Source organism: Xenopus laevis, chromosome 5L (genome assembly GCF_017654675.1).
Source record: "Xenopus laevis strain J_2021 chromosome 5L, Xenopus_laevis_v10.1, whole genome shotgun sequence".
Lineage (NCBI taxonomy): Eukaryota > Metazoa > Chordata > Amphibia > Anura > Pipidae > Xenopus > Xenopus laevis.
This window is the reverse complement of record NC_054379.1, coordinates 92,114,999-92,142,449: the sequence shown is the minus strand read 5'-3', so window position 1 is coordinate 92,142,449 and position 27,451 is coordinate 92,114,999.

Sequence of the window (27,451 nt, the reverse complement as noted above, 5' to 3'; positions counted from 1 at the left end):
AAGGTTGGGACCCAAGAAGGAGATGGACTAGGACAGATAGGGCCTAGTATCTTTAGTAGATAGGCCAGCAGGGCTTAGAAATTGGGATTCTGAGTTTTGGTTGTATTCTATTGGGAAGATGTGCATTGCAAGTAATTCTGTGAAGGTGTATTGATGACTAATAAAGAGCTGGGTTACCTCGGTTATCCAGTCTGAACTTTATATCTAAGATACAAAGTGGGACCTTGTGATGTGAAGATGTGCTAGAGTGCTAATTTGCACCCCCAGAGTGCTTTAATAATTTGGCAAAAAAACACAGGGAATATAGGGTGTCCCATCACTGATCATTGCTCTGCCATTGTAAATGAGCTCCTCTAGTCTATTCATGTCTTATTTAAACACAATGTTGGTGGAACCTGCAGGTAATAAACAAGGACTAAGTGAATCAGTCTTTTCTATCAAAGGGCCTTAGGGCAGTAGCTCCACGGTTCCAATGGCATCCTGTGTCAATAATCACAGCTCACTTGCAGGTGCACATGTCACTTTCACATTGAACACTGGAAATTACACTGACCAGCAAAATTGTGTACAGTTTACAATGAAGTGCAAGAGCAATTGCATTAATTTTGACTCATCGCCTACATTTGCATCTTTGTAACTCCCCCTGATGAGCATAACAAAGTTGGTGCCTTCTGGTGAAAAATGTTGCATTATGGAGAAAACTTTATACAAAGCACACGGTGTCATTCATTTCTATCTGAAGATGGGTGTTGCCTTTCATAAATCATTATATATTTTAACTTACAAAAACATACATGCATAACAAGTCATGCTCAATATGTACAAGGAAAATGTACTTAAAATCTGAAAATTTTGTCTATTTAAAAAAAAAAACAACGGCAAGAAACCATTAACAGTAATACCCCAAAAGCAAAATCACATATTAGCATCAAGCTCAATACCCTCGCCACCTTTTAAGTAGATGCACCACGGAATAAATTGGAGAATGAAATTATGCTACAGCTGTTCACACAGATTGCTGTATTATATAAATTCATTTCTCAAAAACGCATTTCATTGTAATGTCAACCTGTATTACAGATTTTACACCCGAGATGCAGGAATAGTTCTTGATGGGCAATGTCAAGCTGCACTAATGTCCCTAATGAGCTCTGTTTAAATATGCAAATCTCATGATAAACTTCTCAGATCATGTAATCACTTCCCATATTATTGATTGACTGTTAAGGCTTTTATTAGTCCTGCAGGTGAGCTGGCACCAAGATTGTTTTATCCCTTTTGTTAAGGTATAATGCAGGGCTGTCAGGCCAGCTGCTGTTGAGCTAAAATTTCTTTATACAGATGAAGAGCTAATATTGTTTCCAATGACACTGTGACATCAACAAGCATTTCCCCTCCTCCAAATTCTTAAAAACTTGATGCAGGCAGAAAATTTGGTTCCCAATTTGGGGTTGAAATTGGGTTGCAGGTCTCTATCTTTGCACTGGAAACATAAGTGTTCTTAAACATTCTGTATTTAACTAGCTGTCTTCTCAGACTCTTTCAGTTGTTTGGTTACCTTGTATCATTTTCCTGAAGCTGTTAAATAAATTCTAAGTGCTTGATTTTTCATTTTCAGTTTTGGATGAGGACCAGAAACAGGATCTCACCTGCTCTGGGATGTGTGACAGCTAAAATGAATTCTATAATCCTTGGCCTGCACATCATTGCCTGGGAGCTGTGAGACTACAAGGGCACTCGTGACAGAGGGCAGACTATCATGGCAGCGGACCAGTAAAGTTTACTTTTCATTAAATAAATTCCCACTATTATATAATATAATGTCTTTTAACAACACAGTTAAACTATATTTCTTTTTTTATTTAAAGAAATAGTATATAAAAGATGTAAATCCCCCCTGTAATTAAAAAAGGGAAATGAAATAGCATTTTCATATTGGGCAAATAAATCTCCATTTTTCTGTAAGTACAGTATTGGGGTTTTGGGAGTACAGAAAAAAAAGAGCTAAAATGATATCATGATAGTAAGCTCAATACAAATATATCCCTGGGTGCTGCAATACCCATCTGTTGTGCAAAATGGTTAATTGCCGTGTACCCTGTGCTATTATGGAGCATTAAACCATTAACTCTAGTAATCTATGTTATTTATGAGCAACTCTAATAGCACTGGGGCACAAGAAGTTGGCAATTATACAATGTATAACTCGATTCCTGTCCAGTAATGCTTGCTTAAGGTCAGTCTGGTATTCAATTAATACACTCTCTTTGTATTTTATTATGAACAACCTTGGAGAAATCCTGTATTGGAAACATGTGACGTTCCCAATTTATTTTTACAGAAGACAGAGATAAAATGGATGGTAGTGTAGTGTATCTCAAGTCAAATGCAAAGCTGTGGGAAAAAGAATATTTGCTATATTAATAGATAAGGCCATACTTCTATAACAGCAAATGTGAAAGAAATGGAATTCAAAGTGTTAGCACTATTTAAAACAAATTGGTTTGCAAACCAGTAATTAATCATTGTTTGTCATTGTTCCGTGTTACATGTAAAGTATCTTCTGGAAGCTACGAAAGAAGTCACTTTTTTGGGTTATGAGTCTAATCATTTGCTGGTGACTTTTCCATTTGATCTTCAGAAATTCCTTATCTTTTAGAGGTAATTAACATGGTATGATTGTTACGTCAAAGTGAAGGAGCTGTTTATAGCTTATGGTCTTTTTTTATCTTCGTTCTAAGAATAAAGAGGTGCATTTGTATTCAAAGAGCTTTTCCCTGTGCAACACAAAAACTAAAAAAGCTCAGAGATGTAATGGCAAATTGCCTTCAGCCCAGAGGTACAAAAGCCCTGTGCCATGTTAATTCTGAACCGCTAATGTGCCCTAGTACCTTTCCAGTCATTCTCTGTTATCAGTAGACCATGATTTGCCCCTCCTGGGCCACCATAGCTTACCTGCAGAATATACAACATAGAGATACTAAGGATTTACAAGGTACAGTGGGAAAGATTAAGGGTCCATAACTTGTTCATAAATGTCATTATAAATGTCACTGTTTTTGACTGATGGCATATCATCCCCATAGGACAAACACAAGCTATGTACTAGCAAAGACTATTTGCCCTGACAGGTGACACACAGAGACTCTACCAATAAGTAGTTGCAAACAAAAATACCTTTTGAATCACACCCTAAAAGGTGTCTTGTTATGGAATTTCCGTTTAGTAACTATTCTCCTATGTAATATATTTTCTCAAAACAGGAGAGTATTAATGGTATAGTGAATAAAGAACCCCCTCTTGTAAAATATAAGGATATTATAAGTCACCGAGGAGTTTCATGACCTTATAAAAACACGAGGCCAAAAGCCGAGTGTTTTTATACAGGTCATGGAACTATGAGGTAACTTCTAATATCCTCATTTTGCAACTGGGGGTACTTTATTTATTATAATACACAAGTTTCAGTGAGTCATGTGACTGAAATGACATCAGAACTCACCATATAACTGATGACATCAGAACTCACCGTTTATAAGGATATAATTTACAAGATATTCATGGCTTTTGTGTATTATAAACCAAATAACAACAAAGTAAGTATAGCTGCACATAGAATCTCCTTATTAAGACCAGACAATCTAATTATATGATCATTCAATCAATGCGAATTATAAATGGGAAAGGAAATTGCACATATATTATCAAAACAAAAATAGATATGAAGGCCCATTTCACAAAATTCAGATTTTTGTTGTTTTATAGGTTTTTGAAACCATGAAAAAAAACATTTTCACTAAAACTAAAACTAAAACAATCTTTTTAGTTTTCACAAATGAAAATAGTAAAAAGAATTCAAATAAAGAATCCAAAAACCTTGAAATTCTAGTTTCGTAAGAATTTTTTTGCGATTACAAGTGTCAAGTCAAAAAACCTCTAAAACCATAAAGTAAAAAAGATTTTACGATTGGAAAAGGACAGCTTCCATTGACTTCTACATGACCTTGGCATGTAGACGTGTTTTTTACCACGTCTACATGGCAAGTAATTTGTATAAACCACACTTTTTTTTTTGAGATAAAAAATAAAATTGGAAACAAAAAATACATTAGTGAATCATTAGTGAATCGGTCCCTTATTGTTAGATAAAGCTAGATCTAGTCAATGTTAAGCACAGAGCATAATTACCATACCCAAGAAAGCTCCATTTACTTACAACTAGTGATAGGCGAATTTGGGGCGTTTCGCGCGAAACGGCGTCTGTTTTTGGTGCTGGCATCCGTTTTTTGGGCACATTCGCCGGCAAAAATGCACCGGCGTCCAAAAAAACGGACACCTCCGTACATTTTTTTTTGTGACGCCCATAAATTCGCCCATCATTACTTACAAACAGTGTATAGACACCATATTGGGTACACCATTGTATATTTATAATCCCACTTACATAAGTGTATATGCAAAATCTTGTTCTGTGTATAAGCACCATTTCACTTACATCAGTGTATGCATATGCACTATAATATATTTTTCAGTAAAAGCATTATGTCTATGTATTAACAATATTTTAACACTCCAGTGTCCTGATGCACATTCATTCAGAAAGACCATCACATAATATAATACTTGTAACCTAGCACCGTGTACCTCTATTTATAGGTATATACTATGGTTTTGTTAAAGAATAAAAATGATTTAATTACTGTAATGTAATTTAATTAAAATAAATACCTTCTGTTCTGATTAATTGTATTAGTCATCCCATCAGCAGTTGCTAGTGCTGTGAATATCTGAAAAAGAGAGGTTAGTCACTTTTAGTTTGCTCCCTAATTAAAAAGACGTATAGGAGTGCACACCAGGGGTATTGCGCGTTTTGAGTTGCTTTCCATTAAGGTTCTGCTTATTTTTTAATGAAAATTCCCATTACAGTGGAACACAAAAGTAAATGGGAACAGGCAGTGCAAATTCCACTGCGGGAAGTGTTCATTAATCATTTAATATTTGCTTATTTGGACTTTTATTAGAAATGAGTGGTGTAGCATAAAAATATTGTAATGGTTTTCTCCACGAGCTTTCTATTTTATAAAATAAATGTGTTTTGAAACTTATAGGTCAAATAACTTTTTAACATTTTAAATATGTGCATGTTTATACAATTGAAAAAAATATATATTCTCTAATTTTACTAAATAAATCCTGCACTGAAATGTTGTTCTCTTTATATTTTTATTTTAAAGGAGAAGGAAAGTCTTCGTACACTTGGGGGTGTAACTAGGCACCCCAAGTTATTGTATTGACTTACCTGAAACCCTGGGGTTATTTTAGTGAGCACCATAGAGCCATCCTCTTCCTTCTTCTTCTTTCTTCACGCAGCTGCACATGTGCAGTAGAATGAAAGGCCGAAATGTAACTAAAAAGTCGACTATTTTGTTCAACATTTGTTTCCCCTGGGAAATTTGAAGAAACAAGACGCTGGAAGAGGATTGTTTCGTGGTGCTCGCTGGAATAACCCCAGGCCGGTGCAGTTTTCTGCTGATAGAAGCACTGGCCCAGGGTTTCAGGTAAGTATATACAATCACTTGGGGTGCCTACCATTTGGCACCCCAAGTGTATGAAGCCTTTCCTTCTCCTTTAAAGGAAACAAACTCAAAATGTATTTTAAAATGTGACACTGAAAATTAAAGATTCTGCTTACACAAGTATCAATTCCTCACACTTTACTACTTGTTGTAGAGCCTTCTTTTTCAGAATTTTTTTGGTGTAAGTACAGGGTTTAGGAGTGTGTTTAACCTGGCCTTCCAGGCAGATTTGCTTCACGCTGTTCAGGTTAGTTAGATGATGCTTTTTCACCTCAATTTTCAAATAGTTTCACAGATTCTCAGCTGTATTGAGACTGGGTCATTGTAGGACATTTATCTTTATTGCTGTTAAGACAATTTGGTTTTATTTTCACAGTTTGTCCACAACGGGAAAATAAATATATAATAGCCGTTTAAAATACAGATTTCTCCAGAAATTTGGTACAGGTATGGGACCTGTTATCCAGAATGCTCAGGACCTGTGGTTTTCCGGATAACGTATCTTTCTGTGATTTGGGTCTTCATGCCTTATGTCTATTAGAAATTCATTTAAACATTAAATAAACCCAATAGGCTGGTTTTGCTTCCAATAAGGATTAATTATATCTTAGTTGGGATCAAGTACAAGCTACTGTTTTATTATTACAGAGAAAAAGGAAATAATTTTAAAAAATTTGGATTATTTGGATAAAATAGAGTCTATGGGAGACATTCTGTAATTCGGAGATTTCTGGATATCTGGTTTCCAGATAAGGGATCCTATACCTGTATATGCTTTTTGTTCCAATACTTTTATAGAAATATGCTGTCTGTTATGCCAGCTATTAAATTCTCAGGTTATCAGATTTTGTCCTGGTCAGTATGATCACAGACATCACAGCAAATGTAGAAACTTGAAAACATTTCTAATGTACAGCACTATTAGGGAAGCTAATTTACCATGCTATTAAAACTGTGATGCCTTTCAAGGGATTTAAAGATAGGGCCAGAAGAGAAAAGATACATGATAATGAGAAGCAATGCCTGCTTTGTGTAGTTATAAGCTCTAATTGGTGGGTTTCCAACCTTCTACATAGAAAGTATGTGATTGGGATCTTATACTGATGTGCATGTCATACTGTACAGTATAACAGACTCAATAACTGTGCATCAATTTTGTGAGCGACAGTTTGTTGTGTGCTTATAGTAGTACTGACCCCCAATAACCATCAAATATCTCTGGTAAGCCCTGAGTCCTTGAGCACTATTGGTGAATTAGCTCTAACGTGGTTCATCGAATTCTTTTGTGCGCACAAATTAATATTGTATGCACATTTTTAAAAACAGTGTGCCTAGGTCAGAGCGGATGCAACATTTTATGTTTTCACACAAAATTCTTTGTGCACAACACAATTTTGTTGTGTGCGCACCACAATTTTGTTGTGTGCGCACCACAATTTGTGTGCGTTGTCCTCAAAATTTGTGTGCGTACACACAAGTGCACAGCTTAGAGGGAACATTTGTTGCCCATCATTTATGTTTCATTCTGTTTACAGTAATACCATTAAAGAGTAACCAAAATAATAGATAATAGGGGTCATATAAGTCCACAAGTGCAGTGAGCAAAGTGCAAGTTCAAGCACATCAGCATGTTCTTTTCCCCCTCAGAATTTCAGCATCATTGAGGTTGCAAGTGGGTGTTGCAAAAGACACAACTGTGCTGTGCCTGATGCAAATACACCAAGTTTCAAGAGATATTGTGCAGCATGTTACAGATATTAGCTAAGTCAGCTGGGCAAAAAAACTATAAACCTTGAGAACGTTTTCATCTGAATTTCTTGTGAAGAACCCTGAGGAGTGTGTCAAAAAATGTCAGCACTTCCTGTTTTTTGCCAAGAGGCTTAAAGGAGAAGGAAACCCTTTTGCAAAAACCCCGTACCCCCTCAGCCCAGGCTAACTACCCCCCCGGGAAATGCCCCCATACTCCATACTTACCCCTCGGCGCAGATTCTTCCAGCGGAGTTCCACGCATCCATCTTCCATGTCCTCGGTAAGCTGACTAGGAGATTGGTATTTCTGTGCATGCTCAGTTGGAGCAGTTTGCCGGTTTGCGACAAATGCGCATGTGCGGAATTACACAGAAATTGCCGATCTCCCAGTCAGCTTACCGTTTTCTGAACAAAGATTTTTAGTAAAGCAGTATTCAGTTGTATGAAATAAAATCAATGTGAAAAACTGGCTGTGCAAAAATTGTGGTACCCTTGTAGTTTTGCTAATTTGAATACATGTAACTGCTCAATATTGATTACTGGCAACACTAAATTGGTTGGATTAACTTGTTAAGCCTTGAACTTCATAGGCAGGTGTCTCCAACCATGAGAAAAGGTATTAACATTGGCCAATTGCAAGTTGTGCTGCTGTTTGACTCTCCTCTGAAGAGTGACAGCATGGGATCCTCAAAGCAACTCTCAAAAGATCTGAAAACAAAGATTGTTCAGTATCATGTGTGGTAGAGTGACTAGGAAAAGGTGGAAAAAGGTCACTCTAGCCTTTAATTTCTCCCCAGGTACTGAGAGAGGCTCCAGGAAGGGAGTTATTAAACAGAGAATCAGCGCTCTGTTTAAAGACTGCGCTCTGTTTAAAGAAGCCAGGGACTCCATTCTGCAGATCCAGTGCAGAGATTGGAGTTCACCTTCCACAGGAAAGCTGTCCTGTGGAAAGGCTATTTAAAGTTAATTGGAATGGGAGAGTGTGTCTCTCAGCAGGGCACAGCAGGTAGGAGACCTGGCTGTTTAAAGAACTCCCAGAGGAGCTGGGAGTGGCGCCTGATACTGCATGAAGCAGAGGGAGCCCATGGCTGTGACTAAAAGCCAGATTTGTTGTCTGTGTGGGACATTGAGGAAAAGCCAGGAGGCTAAAAAGTTCACTCAAAGACTGTGAGTACAGGGGTGAGCCACAACATTGTTTTGTTTGCTGGTAGTCCACAAGGGGCCCAGCCTAGTCAGGGACTGCTCCAAAGTTGGAAGGTAGTGCCCAGTGGGCTAGGTTTTATTTTATGATTTGTTTGTATGATACAATGGTCACCCCTGTGTCTGTGAATAATTCACTGTGTTTGTTTAAAGTGGGAAAATAAACTGCTGTTTTCCTGGAAGAAGCTGTGTGTCCCTGTCTTTATGCTCCTTTGTCCTATGCTGCCTGCCTACCATTGACTAATCCCCCAAAAAGTTACGTGTTCAAGCTGCCAGCTTGCCACACATGGTTTAGGGGAAGGCTACAAAAAGCTATCTCAGAGGTTTAAACTGTCAGTTTCAACTGTAAGGAATGTAATCAGGAAATGGAAGGCCACAGGCACAGTTGCTATAAAACCCAGGTCTGGCAGGTCAAGAAAAATACAGGAGTGGCATATGCAGAAGATTGTGAGAATGGTTACAGACAACCCAAAGATCACCTCCAAAGACCTGCAAGAACATCTTGCTGCAGATGGTGTATCTGTACATTGTTCTACAATTCAGAGCAATTTGCACAAAGCACATCTGTATGGCAGGGTAATGAGTAAGAAGCCATTTATGCACTCAAGCAACCACAAACAGAGTCGCTTGTTGTATGAAAAAGCTCATTTAGACAAGCCACAGTCATTTTGGAACATTTTGGACTGATGAGACAAAAATTTAGTTATTTGGTCATAACAAAAAAAGCACTTTGCATTGCGGAAGAAGAACACCGCATTCCAAATTTGGTGGAGGTTGCATCATGCTGTGGGGCTGTGGGGCTAGTTCAGGGACTGGGGCCCTTGTTAAAGGTCGAGGGTCGGATAAATTCAACCCAATAACAACAAATTCTTCAGGATAATGTTCAAGCATCAGTCACAAAGTTGAAGTTACGCAGGGGTTGGATATTCCAACAAGACAATGTACCTAAACACACTTGGAAATCTACAAAGGCATTTATGCAGAGGGAGAAGTACAATATTCTGGGATGCCTGTCACAGTCCCCCGACTTGAATATCATCGAAAATCTATGGGATGATTTGAAGCAGGTTGTCCATGCTCAGCAGTCATCAAATTTAACTGAACTGGAGAGATTTTGTATGGGCGAATGGTCAAAAATACCAAAATCCAGAATCCAGACACTCATCAAAGGCTATAGGAGGCGTCTAGAGGCTGTTACATTTGAAAAAGGAGGCTCAACTAATGTAATATCTCTGTTGGGGTGCCCAAATTTATGCACCTGTCTAATTTTGTTATGATGCATATTGCATATTTTCTGTTAATCCAATAAACTTTATGTCACTGCTGAAATACTACTGTTTCCATAAGGCATGTTAAATATTAAAAGGAAGTTGCTACTTTGAAAGCTCAGCCAATGATAAACAAACTCAAAAGAATTAAGAGGGGTTCCCAAACTTTTTCATGTGATTGGCATTATGTGCAAATGCAAGGAGCGGCCTTGGATGAAATTACAAAGGCTCTCAACAACTGCTCGCAGAGTCGTTGCTTTATCTTCTCTGATTGAGACCAGTAACTGTGGTGCCCGCCATGACTAGAGGGCATCTTGGATTGAAGGCAGATCGTGAGTTGTACTATCAGGCGAATGAACATATGAAAGTTAATAAAGTAGCACCCTGGGATCTAGATAAAGTGACAGCTCCCTGAGTAATTTGTAGCTCTTTCCCCACACCAGTTTCATATTCTTCAATAAGTGGTGTGGACTGCTGAGGCAATCCATATAGACACTGTAGATGTGAGTATTGATGGAGCAGTGGTTTCGCTGGGATGGATACGTAAGACTTGCTTGTGCTCACTTTTAATACTTTCTATATAGTATACAATCTTTTAGCGGCCTCGGACTACTAGCCCACAATAAAATGACTTACATATAAGCTCATTTACAGTGACCCTCCTAATGCTAACAGGTGACCACTGCGCATGCCAAGTTACTGAGCAGATTTATTGATTTTATGATGTTGGGGAAGGTTTTTTTATAATGTGTATTAATAAATTTGAGTATATATTTATATCATTGGACGTAGTGTTTAAATGACTATTTGCATTCTGGGCCATCAGTCATTTTTTGATTCCTTTGCAAGTAATATGTTATTGACCAGCTGCCAATAGTTGGACTATTTCTTTTTCCCTTCTATTGGTTTCTTCTTGAAACATTTGCTTGTGTCAGTGAGTGTGAAGTAATTAGAATTTGGTTAAATTTGATGGTTATTTAAACTCACTGCTGTACTTCAGAGTGACACAGCTGTGGTTTGGGTTTTGCAGATTATATATGTGTGTGACGAAATCTGCAGTGCAAGAGTACAGAAGCAGTTGAGGGATCTGAGTGTTTTAATTTTTATTCCATTCCATTGCCATTATGTCTATGAGTGACTGCTAAATATATGAAGAGTAACTGATGGTCTTTAGATATTAATATGTAGAAATTGTGAATCTGGACTCAGAAACCCATTTGAGAGAATGTCACCTTATTCCATCTCATTCCATTATAATCTGCCATTTGTGACTCTTATTTTCATAAACTCTTCTTAACACAGTAAGACATACCTTTTTTTTTCAATAGTGAACTATGAAATGTATGGGATCATTTCTTGTGTATTTGTGTATGTGTATTTACTTTTTTATATTGAGGTATTAATTAATTAATTAATTAATTAATTAATTAATTTGGTGTTAAGTCAGTTATATGGTTCCCTGAGTGATATTATTTTAATTCAATTTTCAACATATGTAAAAAAACACCAGTATCTTTGAAGGGATTCTGTCATGCTTTTTGGTGGTGTTATTATTCGTAAATTGCACTGGTTACACCGCAAATAATTCACTGGACCATATTAAATATTACATATACAATATAAAATTGTATATCTGAACCAACAAGTTTGTTTTTGTAGCTGTAATATTGGTGTGTAGGCAGCCATCGCAAGTCATTATGCCTGATCCTGTGCTTGCAGAAGGAGCCAGCGGGACTTAGATTTTTACTATTTAGTGCTATTCTCGTATCTACCAGGGAGCTGTTATCTTGTGTCAGGGAGCTCTTACCCGGGTACCATTTATTGCTCTACTGATGGGCTGCTGAGGGGGCGAAAGCCAACTTGCAGTGGAGCAATAAAGTGTGACTGAAATTTATCAGAGCATGTCACATGACTGGAGCACCTGGGAAACTGACATGTCTAGCTCATGTCAGATTTCAAAATGAAATATAAAAAAAATCTGTTTGCTCTTTCGAAAAATGGATTTTAGTACCAAAATCTGCTCTAGCAACCCTATTAACTGATGCCTTTTGGAAAAAAAACATGTTTTCCCATGATAGAATCCCTTTAAACAATTATATGGGCAATTTATTTTTCTATTTCTCCCTTGTCATTTTGCTTTTATGTGCTAGATTCATCTGTTATTCAGAACTAGGCATTTTCTAGTGCAGTGTAAGTTTAGAAATAAAGAAGGGAACTATTTGTCTCTATATACATAACACAAAAGGAACTGCTATCCCCTAATGTTAGGTTTTTTGGAAGATGAATTGCCAGTCTAAGTAAATTTGTTTTAAAGCTGTATTTATAAGGAATAACACCTTGTTTCCAATCCTTACTGCATCCGTTCAGCTCAGAAACTTTACACAAAGCATCAATACCTACTGTATTTACACCAGAGTGGCCTTACTATGCTTATTTATAGAAATAAAATTGTGTTTTGGATGAAGATACAGAATGGCAAATTGATCTTTATATAACATGACAAGAACATTATCACTTTTGTAGAATGTTTAGAAAGTAAATTCGTACATTTCTGTTCCAATCAGTGTCTGCTTTGGACACTGTATGGCTGTCTTTCTATTCTTTTGTTATTTTGGGCTGACAGCTCGATTTATCAGAACTGCAGCCAGGAGGACTAGTGGATTTGGTTCGGGATCATTAGGTCGCCCATGCATATACCAAAAACTTTTTTTTTAAAAAAAAAAAAAAGTTGCTTGAAATACACTTTCCTTCAATTTCTATAGAAACAGCAACAAAATATGGCTTGAATTAATGTATAAAGAGCTTTATAAAAACTCCACGTTCTTTACACAAACATTAATACTGTTTCTTTGTAATGAATTATATTACACAGCTTTATAAGTATACCCTGAATCTCCAGTATATGTATTGCATTAATAAGTTACTCTAGTACCATTTATCACATGGATAAATTGGGTGAAGGTCAGAGAATTATGCAAATATCTTGCAACCTATTTAGTAAAGTGGACTCATTTCCTGGAATTAAAAATGGTAACTAGACAAATTTTCAAGACCCTTATTCCTAAAAGCAATTTGTCATATGTTTGCTGATAAATGGTCCATTAATGTTAGTTTTATTAAACTCTAGCAGTAATCTGCAGTATAATCTATGAGTTTTTTCTTAACTGTATGGCAATTTCTCTTTACTAAACATTCTCTTTACACTAAACTTCCCAAGATACAGATGCAATGGCTCAATACAGCAGACCAAACCACATCTAGTGGGATAACAGAGTTTTCCTTGCTTTTTTATTCCATGTTCCAAAACTACCCTTTTTTAGTAAAACTGTTTCATACTATCTTATGATGTTTTGCGATATTTTATTATAACGTTCTCCTAACAATTAAGCTATGTTATAGTGTGCTATATTATACAGTAGCAATATGTATTGCTGGTTAAATTAATTTGCTTTCCTCCAAATATTAATCAATTTAATTGGGTTTACCGCATCATAATAATTTGAAACACTTCAGAAATGCACCCATTGCTCACCAAGTATTCAGTTTTTGGAATTGTGCCTAAAATCACTGTTGTTTTTGAATGGTACATTTAGCATAAATACAAGATTCAGTGAGGAAAAATAGCTGTTCCTCTGCAGGTCTCTAAAGGCTTCTGCATCAAAAGTCAAATACATATTTCATTCCAAGGAGAACTAATAAAACTGGCTCAAGTACCAGGCCCAAAGGCAAACAAGGTGAGATTCACATAGTACCTCCCATAATTCCTTGGTATAGTCTGTGCTGTTCAGATTTTGTTTTTCTTAAGACAAGCAGAATACAAATGAATATGTTAAAACCCATAAAGCTAAAAATGTTTAGTTGGCCTCTGGACTTACCTACATTAAGGAACAGCTTGTGCTGAAATACACTGTATAAATAACCTCTGTATAGTGGGATAGATCACCCTTATTTTTGTCACCAGTAAGACAAATTCTCGTCAAATCAGGATCCCTAATTCTCTGTACACTAGAGATATGTTCAGGCATATCCTTCATTCAATGTGCAAGCTTTGCATACCTGTCTGAAGAACTTATTTAGGTGCAGGGACAGTTGCAAAGGTAGCACATACATTAGTACAATTATGGACAAATAAACCTGCTACAGAAAAAGATTATAAAACCTACTAACTTACTGAGTCTGCCCCCAGGACACCATAAAGGCATCATATGTGTATAATCTGTGTAACCCATGCAAGAGTAAAGAGGTATACTGTATTTAAGAGAAATTGTATTATAAAATATACTACCCACAAAAGCATCATTTGTGATCATTTTTTTAAAAGCTTCAAATCAAACCAGAAATAAATCAGTAACAGAATAATGCATTACATTCTTAGAATAAAAGTAAATAATTTCACAAATGACTCTCATTCAAATATGGCACTTATATTATACTATTAAGCTGTAATGGCTGCTTGAGGATACTGAGGCATGTCGAAATTCAATAAATGACTAATCACAGTTCTAAATTGTATTAATTATGAAAAAAGATACTTATATTAAATTACTTGCACTTAAATTACTATATAGTAGAATGCTTTTCTTAATATGCCACTAATGCCCCATGTACAATAAAACAGAAGCTAGTGAGAGTAATTCAATATACAGTATAAGCATGAGGAGACCATACTAACACAACTGGTAAAAATTACGTGTTTGCTTAAGAAACACTAATATTGTTTATATAAATAATCTGCTGTGTAGCAATGGGGTCAGCCTTTCAAAGAAGAAAAGTCTCAGGTTACAGAGCAGATAAGCTCTGTAGAACATAATGGTGTTATCTGTTATCCACTATTTAACCTGTGCCATATAGCCTTTTTTTCCAATTTCCGCCATTGCTACACAGCAGCTTGTTTATATGAACTAGAGTAGTGTTTATGAAGCAAACACAGCAGTTTTACCAGTGCAGGGCAACATTACATGATATTTTCATTACTTTAACACTAGGATGCAATGTTGAAGGGGTGCTAGGATCCTAGTTACATAGCTTTTCTGCCTCCTCTAATTCTGGTCGTGCAATGCAGGTAACTACAAATACAAAAATGGGGGGTTGTGGGTGCACACCTGAGGCCAATTTCAAAACATTTAGAGCCCTGTCTAAATGATTCAAGTAAAAATGCAAGTGCGTGCAATTTTGAAACAGGGTTTTTTTGTTACAAAGTTATGATCATAATATTGATAAGCCACCATACCACGTCAAGGTAAAACCCCACACGTGCAATGCAGGTAACTTTTGCACAACTGGGAGAGAAGTGAAAGTTGGTGATTATAGAGGGGAAGAAGTTGCTGATTGTATGGGGGGAAGGTGTGAAGGGAAGATGATAGCCAGTGTCTGCCTTGGATGCTCCTCAACTTTTGCCGCATTCTAGAGGATATGCTAGCAAGTGACGCAGTGAGGCTTAATATTCACCTATGATAGTACACTAGCAGGCTTGTTCTTTGACAAAAGGATACCATAACTGGAGCTCTTTAACTTTCACACTTGCAATGAGTAACCCAGATGATCACATTGATCTCCTTTTGGACACAATATGCATTGGACTGGATAACCTTAATCGGGATTCAACTCATTGGTTCTCTTAGATCTTATATAATGATAGAAAATTATTTAATACCTTTAATTACACCATGGGATTTAAGACAAAACCAAGTCATTTATAATTCAATAATTTTACTACACCACTGTGTTTAATTACCTCTTTACACACAGCATGATAAGTTTATTTTATTCTCAGACCTTGCTTTAAACCTCTTTGCTGTTTGCTGGAAATCCGGTGCTAGGTGCAGAGTGCAGTGCTTCAGTTTATGCCAGTTAAGGGACATACAGTAGCCTCCCCAGCCCACCCCTCATAAATACAACGCTGCCGAACACAGGTACACAGGTCTCTGGCTCCATTTTGGTATTTGCGGCAATTCAGAAAAGTGCAGACCAAGGCAGAAAGTGCCTGGGTACTACAGAAAATATATTTATTTGATACAAAATCCACTACTCTGGGCAACATGAATACATTTTGAGTACAAAGTTGTATTAAGCTAAATATGGCAGAATAAAATGAAGTGATTTATAAGGTAACTACATGCTCAATAAAATTTTAGTGGAGTCATAAATTAACCTGGATATTAATTACCATTTTTTTCTTCTACAAAATATCTGTTATCACAGCCAGCAGAATCTTTTTACGAGGCAGCAATGAAAATCCCATTGTAAAATAATCATCCTGTTGGTTATTTGGATGAAAATGTTTCTTTAATTAAAAAAAGGACTTTCAAAAATGCAGAATTTATCACTGAATTCATTATTAATTTATCTGGTTCATTTTTAAAACAGCATGCTTTATGCTGTGCAACAATGGCAGAAGTGAAAAAAAAAACTGTAAAAAAAAATGTTTTGGTTATTGGGATAATAATGTTTCTTTATAACAAAGATTTCCGAAATGCAAGTATTTTATCATTTTAATTAATATGGTTCATTTTTAAAACTGAAACATTTTCCATTATGCTGCATGTATAACAGGATAAAACAATGATGTGCATTTATAAACTAGAGCATAAAAAGGACAAGAACATTCTTGGCTTTATTGTGCAAGATTTATAATCACATAGTAACTGTAGATATCATTTATGACAGAAATTGCTCCAAAGTGAATTTCCATGGAGGAATAGCTGACAGCTGAAAGCTCCCGGATTTATTTCATCAGAAGCCTCTCCTTTGGGATGGCAGGTATAGCGGCAAATGGACAACTAACAGACTGCACGCCACACAGCCCGGTGTGCATTTTTATGATTACAAATCAGTTTTCTCTGATGGAGTCCATTTTTCACTACTTCATCTTCAGCTCCCTGCTGGTCCTGCCAAATGTTTTAACTTTATCAGCGTATGCGGGAATACAGTTGCCAAAAGCGCCATTTTGCTCAAGTTGGGTTTACTTTAAAGCCTTTAATAGGACAAACTTTGTTTTATCCATAATGCCAATATTCAACGTTCAGCTGTATTGCAATATAATTTCCAGTGTGCAGCTGCTTAAAAAAATGTTCTATTCGTGTTATCTGCATACAAACACCTGCTGTGATCTCAGCATATCAGCATTTGGTCATAAAAATGAGTGCAGGTGAAATAATGAATGGATCTATATGTAATAGGCAGAAGCAAAGGCCTTTTGCAATATTTCAGTTTCTCCAATTAGTGCTTTCTGAATCTGATTTTTTTTTAAGCATTGTAGAGCACAGCTCATGCAAAAAATATGAAAGCTGTGTATTTGGGAAAGTGATGCTGAAAAATAGGAAGATCTTAAGTGTCACTGATACTGTATGTGTGGATATATTTCAGCTTTGAGTGTAAATCACAGGAATGCCTGTATTCATCAAAGAATATTCTTTCTCAGTACCTGGAATTTCTGCTGCGGTTACAAATATCAGTCAGTACAACGAGAACAGCTGGAAATACCTGGCATATCCGCATATATTTAGGCATACAAAGGTTTAGGTTATTTATTTTTAAGTAGTAGGTCTGTTTCTAACTTGTGGGTTATTTACTAAAACTCTAATTAATCTTTTTTTTTTTTTTCATGAAAAACGTCGACCATACTCCCTTCCACAAATTGAACTCATTTATCAATACTTTTCTCTGATAAAACTTGAAAATTACACCTTTATTGGTCAGGGCCCTATGAGTTAAAAACATGGTTATAGATATAGAATAACATTATTGTACCAGTCATTCAGCCACCATTTCAAGAATATCTAGGAATACATTTTCACTGTGTTTCTCTTCCTCATTGACCTTTAAAGGGCTGGTTCAGGTTAACTTTTTGTAAGTTATAGAATGGCCTATTAAAAGCAATTTTTTAATTGGTCTTCATTTTTTTTTTTAAAACTTGTAAAGTATTTGCCTTCCTCTTCTGATAATTTCCAACTTTCGAATGGGAGGTCACTGACCCCAGCAGCCAAAAGAACGGTTACTCATTGAAGCTACAATTTTATTGTTATTGTTCATTTTTATTACTTATCTCTCATATTTCTGTCTCGCTTTCAAACCCCTGCCTGGTTGCTAGGTTAAATTGTACCTTAGCAACCAGATACATAACTGCTGAAACTGCAAACTGGAGAGCTGCTGCACCAAAAGCAAAATAATCCAAAAACCGCAAATAATGTCTCAGAATACCTTTATATCTATATCATACTAAAAGTTCATAGACGTACAAAATTACTATACACTGGACTTATGGATTTCACTTACACTTTGGAATGACACTTGGACACTTTGGATCTGTTCATTTGGACTTTTAGATCGATTTTTACCCAATATTTATTCAATATTTATTGTTCCAAACAGCGGAGTTTTTTACATCTTTTTTACATCTTGATTCGGGGAGGTTCCTGGAGGGAAGGAGGGTATTTAACCTCATGTTTAATTGCACTTCCTATTACACTTGAAAAAGGGTTTTACCCGAAACATGTAGTGTGTTGCACTGCACAATAAAAACACATGCAGTTTGAAATTACTGCTTTGAAGCTGTTTATTCCATCAATTCTGACTTTATCGTATACTAAAAGTTCATTTAAAGGTGAACAACCCTTTTAAAAGGGATCAAAGCTAAAAAAAATTATGTAAACTAACTTAGTGTTTGAGCACTTTTGCCATTTACATTCATATTGTATTTTTAACAAGATATTTGCAGTTTTAGACAATTGTATACTGATAGGTAGGCTTCAGCCCAGCAGGCGCAATAACTATCAGGTACAATAACTGTTTATGCGTTTTCTATGCACTTCCTCAATTCAATTAAGTTGAGTTGCAGATGAACTAAAAGCCTGGCAAATGCTGCATAACCTGCTGTATATAAATAAATGAAGATGCTGATGATAAACTTGACATAAAAAAAGCATTTGAAGGCATAAAATCATGAGAAAAGTGCCCAAATATTGCCACTTGTACTGTTACGTGAATTAGCCCCACTGAAAAAAATGCTATGGTACTCTATGCCATTTTTTGCCATTTGTTTTTCAGCTTTTAACATGAGAATATTATTGAAAAATTTAATTTCAAAAGGTTACACCAAGTTTGAGTTGGCATTAAAAAACAAAACCTTTAGAAGTAGTGCGTTCAGAAAATGGATTATTTGTAGTGATAAGAACATTTTTTCTTTGAGTTTTGCTGCTAAAATGACGCCCGTAGACTCCAATGGGTGATAAAATTGTCGCGCAACAAAAGAAATTTGTTGCAACGCCTCCCGGGTCAAAAACATTTTGTCGCTATAAACATCCATTTCGGTGAATTTTTGCAGTTTCGCAAATTTTTGGCAAAGTGAAACCGGGCATATTTGCCCATCACTAATTATTTCTGTAATTGTGATGCCTGGTGAAAATGTATGTATAAATATACATAAATTTATTATTTTTTTAAACCTCTCCTGGCATTCAGTTTTGTACAAAGCCTTATGAATATGCTCCTTAATCAAAGGAATCATCACTGTTAGATTTGAACTCGTGTTGGAAAGATACCAAAAGCTTTTGAGTTGGTTTTGTACCTTCTGAGAGAATTTCTTTAACTTTCTTAGCTTTGATAAAACATCTCTTTTAAAATTGACAAAACCCATTCTTGTTTCCTTCACTTTAATCTGATCTAGTATGAATGATTGACTCCGATGAAACGATATCTCTGTGGAACAGCAATATTTCTCCCAACTCTTCAATCTCGTTACTTTAGACTGCGGTATACTTGCCCAGTCGCATTTGAACAATAATCTTTCATAAATCTTTCTTGATCTGGTCCCTGCTGACACTTTAAATTATGAATGTGTCCATCAGTCTCTTCTGTACCTTTTTTTTTAATTGTAGAACTGCCAGATTTTGGATCTGATTTGCAGTTTTGTATATGTTTTAGAAACGGAGGTAAAGGAAAGGACAGCAGTGCATAAGAGACAAATGTAAAGTGTTGCTGTTACTTTCCCATTGTTTCTCGGTGATTATGATCTTGGCTAAAATGGGACTGTCTGAGATTTTCACTAGGCTGGAGAAGTGAGCTAGGAGGTTTCACGGAACTTGTCAGAATAGGAACCAATGCATTCTGCAATAGAATTGATAACAAATCAGCCCTGCAGCATCAGCTTCTATGCCAAATATAACCTATCTTTCGTATAATGTTTTGATTTCAAACAAACCTTAAATTGAGCTCAGCAGCAGGTATGAACACACTGGGGGGACACATTATACACCTCGTACATGTATACATCTTTTTTAGCAGTGACCCAGCTTTTCCACTGATACATACTGTAGTTTTACTCTCTTAGTTTTCATGCACACTGCAGGTAATTCCCCCCGTCTAAAATAATCTGGTGTGTCCTAAAAAGACCATCCTAAAATCATTATTTTTTATTGATTTTATTGACAATCTGACATGAAGGGGGTTATTTATTAAATGCCAAATGCAAAAATCACGAATAATTCGTGATTTCTTTTTTATAAAATCGGACTTTTAAAAAAATCACGAATTTTTAGGAATTTATTAAACCCCGAGAATGGAAAAGTCCAAATCTGAAAATCCAGCATGTCAGACCTGTTGAGGTTGCATATAAGTCAATGATTTTTTGATGTGCACTGGGTTTCGTGCAATACCCCGAAGTTTTCTGAGTTTTCGGGTAAAAAATAGGAAAATCTTATTTTTGTCCAGCAAAGCAAATTTTCGGGAAAATGTGATAATAAATAAGCGTAAAAAAACCTGAGCGGATTTGATGGAGTTTGTAGCAGAAAATATTGAGATAAATTCAGACTTTGATAAATAATCCCTGTATTCTAAGGTACGATGAATACAATTTTTTTTTAAAGTGTTATTACGGTATTAGTTTGGCAGGAACATATTTAAATAATACCACTTGCAATTGTTATACTAAACTGGTACAGTTTCCCCTTTTTCGGACCCTCTCAATTCTTTATGCATTGTTAGAAATGCTTAGAATTAAGTGTAGGCATCAATATGTCAACAATTTTTTTGCATGTCAGGGAAATTTAAAAAAAAGTAGAAATTGTTAAACATTTCAAGGTGAGATAACTTTGCCGTCTGTACAATAGTTAATTCAAATACGCACAACATTCATTTTGACAGGCACAAAGATGAGCCTTAAAATGAGAAGAAATACGTCTGATCGAGTAACCAAAAGCAACAGAATGAAGATCATTTAGCCCTTGAGTTGGCTGCATTTCTGAGAATTGCCCGTCCTCATCTCTTTCTGGTTAAAACAAAGTCAGACAATAACACAGGAGAATAATTAATTAGTCTGAATTATGAATTTGTGGAAACAATGGAAGACAATTAATATTATAATGGCCTGCTTTATCTCTTGAAACCACACTGTTAAAGACCCACTAAACACTTCCTCCGTGTTAATAAACCTTTGTGAATATTTAGTGCTGAGAATGAATCTAGCCACTCTCAAATTTTGCATTTGAATTATTTAGCGTCGTAGAGAATATTGTGTCATATTGGTCTACACAGAGTTTTCCTTTTTCATAATATGAATTTACAGATGCCCTAGTGAAATCCACCAAACATTACTACAGTAGTAAACCATTTACAACACAATTGTGTGTTATTGTCACGGAAATTCAGGTACTGTAGACCACTTGGGATGAAATACAAAGTTTGTTTGACACAAGTTCTGTTGATTCTGAACTCACAAAGAGTCAGAACCCAAAACAAAGAGAGAACCTATGACGTTGGTATAAAACGTAACAGTACGGGAGTGAAATGGAGTTACTCGTGAGAGAATATAGAGATATCTCTTAACAGCATAGAAAAACTAAGAACTGCTCTTACAGCCAAAAAGGTGGTTCTGACTCAAGGACCAAGGCTAGCTTGAGAACAGAATCCATCCAAGTAAAGATGCTCATGGGAAAATCTGCATACACAGAATGTTATTCTCTCTCTCACAGATGAAAATGAATAGGCCATTTAATTCCATGATTTTATCTACTTTGATTACATACATATATGTGCTTTTCACTAATTCATTAGTATGTTTCTTTGCCAGGAGAGAAGTATGGTAAAAGAAATAATCGAAAAAATTAAAAAATAAATAACTAAATAAAACACACATCTACCTGTATATAAGCAATTAAAGGTAAAAGGTAAAGTGGGCACATTTGCTACCATATCTTGGGTGTATTTACATGAGACATTACTTCACTACAAATTTCCCGTGAGCTTCCTAAAATATTTCTTTGCAATGTATCAAAATCCAACTGCCAAGGTCAAATATACTTTACATCTGAACCAGTTTTTATACAAAAGGGAACGAGGCAGGGTTACCCCCTTTCCCCGATTCTGTTTGCCCTATGCATGGAACCCCTCAGTCAAGCGATCAGGCAATACCCGGACATATCCGGCTTAACACTTGCAAATGAGGAATACAAATGCTGCCAATATGCTGACGATATATTACTTACAATATCCAAACCCATGACATTGTTACCCAACTTATACCGCATTTTAAATCTCTTTGATAGCATCTGGGGTCTTACTATCAACCCCACCAAGATGGTAGCGATGTAACTGTTACAGTTAAATTTTGATTTCAAAAACAAAATACATGGACTACCTGGGAGTCAAAATCACACCGGGAATACTCTACTTTGGCCCAAACTAAACTACCAGCAGCTCATTAAATCTCTCCTCAAAGATCTTGAAACCTGGGGAAAATATAATATTTCATGGTTTGGTAGGGTCAATTTTGCCGCGTCTCCTATACTTGTTCCAAGTCATTCTAGTCACCCTGCCTGCAGGGCTGATAATCCAGCTACAACGTGCCAGTCAGAAGTTCCTAGGGGGTAACATCAAACCACGGATTGCCAAAGCTATCGTCTTTCGACATCGAACCCAAGGAGGATTGGGAGTCCCAAATTATATAAATTATTTATATGCAGCTGTATTAGCACAACTTACCAAATGGCATGTAAAAACCAGCCCTCCAGCCTGGATGGAGATAGAAAGTGCAACCTGCCCGACTTTGGATTTACAACACCTACTATATGGATGGAAAAAAATTCTCGACCCAATGTCACTGCACCAGGAATACAATTTGCACTACGAACTTGGGACAAAATCAGATGACAACACGCCATTATATCTCATAATCCAGCTTCCCCGCTTTTTAACAATCCCAAATTTCCACCAGGGATGAACCCCTTACAATTTCAATGGTGGATAGACAATGGATTTACTAAATCATTTCATCTACACCTGGATGTCATCAAAGATTGGCCTATGTTCCAAAACAAATATCAAACTCCTGCAAACGAAATATTTAGATTTTATCAAATACAACATTATATAAAGTCCACCTATACCAGAGGCTCTCTGCAACCTAACACCATATATGAAACTTACTGTTTAAAATACCCAAAATCACAGAGACTGATAGGCCCACTATATAACTATTTAACCAACACCACCCCTATAATGGAACTTAAATACATTCAAGACTGGACCCAGAAATTCCAACTAGATATGGAAGAAGCGGACTGGATTCAAGCAATAGAACGATCAAACTGCTGTTCTATCAACATATATGCTAAGGAAACCTCTTACAAGGTACTGAGTAGATGGTACATGGTACCAGCCTGTACCCCACCTTCCCCATAGGCTAACATTGACTTCGGTAGGTTTTAGGTGGCGAACTAGGGGGTCGAAGTTTTTTTTAAAGAGACAGTACTTCGACTATCGAATAGTCGAATAGTCTAACGATTTTTAGTTCGAATTGTTCAATTCGAAGTCGAAGTCGTAGTCGAAGGTCGAAGTAGCCCATTCGATGGTCGAAGTAGCCAAAAAAATAATTGAAATTTGAAGTTTTATTTATTATATTCCTTCACTCGAGCTAAGTAAATGGGCCCCTACGTGTATGTTCTGATATACTGTAGTAGGCTATTTGATTACATATATTTTATAAACTGTAATGCAACAAATATCATTAATGTAAATGCTGTTTTCCTACTGTATATGCATTATGCAAATGTGATGAAAATCTAATAAAACACAAATGTTATAAAAAAAAAAAAAAGGTAAAGTGGGCATGCTTAGATGTCCTGGCCAGTATCCTGAATTGGGTCAATTCATTTAATGTTTTTGTAAGGGCAGAGTTAAATGTACCAGTGTTTTTTTACTTACTCCCTTTTCCTTTATGTATTGAGCACTTTTTTATCTCTACTTTTGCTTTTTGTTTAATGCAAACTACATGCTGCAGAACAGAGACTTCATTATTGCTCATGCACTGATTATTTGATGTACTTAACAAAATACCTGGTGTTTCTCTATGTCTCCCAGCATACCACTTACACTGGATAGAAGTAGAACAATGCTTTCTTGAATAAGTTTTCTGTTCTTTTTTTTTACTATGTACATATTCAGGCATGAGATCCCTTATCCGGAAACTTGTTATTCTTAAAGCTCTGAATTACAGGTCATCTCTCATAGAGTCCATTTTAACCATATATTTTATATATATTTTAACTAAATATTTCTAATATTCAAAAATGATTTTCTTTTTCTCTCTAATAATAAAACAGTACCTTGTACTTGATGGTGACTAAGCTGCATGAACCAATATTGGCAGCTAAACAATCCTTTTAGATCTATTTACTGTTACATAAATATGTTTTAGCAGATTTAAGACATGGTGAACCAAATTTTAGAAAGACCTCTTATCCATAAAACATCTTATCCAAGCATTCTTGCCATACCTGTAATAAAAACAAAAGGCCATTATGCAAGCATTATATGCTGGAAAAAAATAAATAAAGGAAAAGTTAAATAGTGAAGTATTGTCAGAAAACCATATTGAAATAAGAATTCTCAAAAAAGGAGTTTTTCTTTATTTTTAAAATATTTTCACTTAGAACCCGATAATTGGGTAGATCTACATCTGCTAAATTGCTAAGAGCTGGCCATAAGCCGATGCTGGTTAAAAAATTGATTGCATCATTTGATGTTCAATATCACTTGTATGAGCATGATATCCAGATATATTTAAGACACCCCTTCATTTACCACTGCCATTCAGACCCAGATATCTTACTGCCTCCTAGCTATTTCCTCCTGAATGAATCAATACCCATCAAACTGAACAGAGTTCATCTTTCCACCCAAATCTGGCCCTTCTTCTCAGTCTTAAATAGCTAAAATCCTTCTTCTCTCTCCCTAGAGGGAGCATGTTCATCCCCTGGTAAAATCTTTATCATGACGGCCTTTTAAGCAAAGGAAAGTATACAAAAGCCTACTGCTGACAATCAAAACCTTTCATTCCTATGGTTCTTACTACTTTTCTTCACTTATGTTCCTGACTGTTTCTTTTGTTCCTCTTGAAGCCACCATTTTCACCCCTCCCCCCACTTGTCATCTATCCACTTTCTTTTCTATCTTCCTGCTCCTTACTTCTGGAATTATATCCCTGAACTCCGATGTAGGGAACACTCACTCAATCCTATAATTGTACCTGCATGCTATCCACCCACTTTGATTATAAACTGTACAGGACAGGGACCTCTATTCTACTGTCTCTTACCATATTGCACATAATGGGCCATATTCAATTCAGTGAGAAAAAGTTATCTCATGGTTTATCATGTGAAAATTCATGGACAAGATTCAATTCGAGGAGAAAAAACTTTTCTCCAAATTCAGTTCCAGTTATTTCCCCAAATACTTCAATAGAGTGAACCTTGAAATAAGTTTTTCTGAATTGAATTTCATCTCAAATTGAATCTTCATGTGATAAACTCTTTTCTCACTGAATTGAATCAGGCCCAATTTCTGTATATTTATACTTGTTTATAATGCTTGTCCTCCCAGTGTCTAATTTTCGATATGGTAAAAAATGTACACCGCTGCACGTTTTTAAATAAAGAAATACATTTATAGATACATACATACATAAATAAATACATACACTTGTTTCTTTCCTTGATGGGAATTTGTAGCCTTCCACACCAATCTGAAATGGTGATTTATATTTTGAATGAACAAATTAATATAACAGTACATGTGTTGATGATTGACGTTTCACTATTTGATAATAATACACTGTAGGCAATGAATGGCACACACAGTGATTCAGGCTACTTTGTTATTCTTGTGTTTTATGACCCAGTGGGCAAGCAACACCCATCTCAGTAATGGCAGTTGCCTGGACCATGGTTGCACTATTTTGTCAAGAGACTGACACTTTAAAACAATAAATACTGCATGTTTCAGTGCCTTAAAGAGTTATTGAAACCAGAAAATAACCTTTTTTTTTTTTTATATATCTATCATAATATTGTCTTTGTATACTATTTATAGTATATAAATAGTATACAAATGCTTTTACATTACCTTTCTTACCCCCATGTTCCTCTATGAGGGGGCTGCCATATTTGTGCAACAGTAGTCTGTTAGGATTAGAAACTCGTTGAGAAGGGACAGTCAGTTTGACAAAACAGTCAGCTTAAGGAACTTCAAGTAACAATTACTTACAAAAGCAGAACTATCAGTGAAAAATTGTCAACATGAGCTATGGGTAACTTTTAATGTTAATTAGTGATGGGCGAATTTGCGCCGTTTCGATTCGCCGGAAAATTCGTGAATCAGTGCCGGCGTCTCATTTTTGACGCCGGCGCCCGTTTTTGACGCCGGCGTCTCATTTTTGACGCCGGCGCCCGTTTTTGACGCCGGCGGGCGTTTTTGCCGAAAATTTTTTTTTCGCCGCCGTCGAATTTTCGCTGGCGTTTCGCGAATTTATTCGCTGCCGTTATTTTTTTTTAGTGACAGTATGATTTTAAGTGCACCCTTGCTATTGACATCAAAATGAAAAGAATCTGAGTGCTTTGCATTAGCGTCTATGCTGAGCTCTTTTAGGTGATTTGGCTCTGCATGTCATGGTTCTGTTAATAATAGCTGCGTTGATAAGGATTCTTTTGGGTTCTGTAGAATGATTGAAACTGACCACACATACATTTAGATAAAACAGGTAAGTGATTTATTGATACTTAGCCCAAAATCTGAAGGACTCCCTACACAGTGGCTCAGCAGTGATTGCAACATAACCAGGCACTTTCAAGTCCAGGCAGAAGTCACCTGGCCAACCCCCAGGACGAGCTTTATAATACACAAAATCCATGAAAATCTTGTAAATTATATCCTTATAAACGGTGAGTACTGATGTCATCAGTTATAAACGGTAAGTAGTGATGTCATTTCTGTCACATGACTCACTGAATCTTGTGTATTATAATAAATAAAGTACCCTTTGTTGCAAAATATGAGGATATTAGAAGTCACCTCTGAGTCCCATGTCCTGTATAAAAACACTCGACCTTCGGCCACATGTTTTTATATGGTCATGAAACTTCATGAAACCTCAGTAACTTAAAATATTCTTATAATTTACAAGAGTGGGTACTTTATTCACTATAAGTGTAACACCCCTAATTATGCAATAAATATAATCAGCAACTCACCACAACAAAGAGCCTGGATTTCTATAGAGTTGCAGGGACTGTAACATAACTACATTTCTCAGCATGCAGCAGAGCTCAGGACCCTGCATGGGCCTTGGGGCTACCAATCATAATAAAGGGCGCAAAATGCTTTGGTG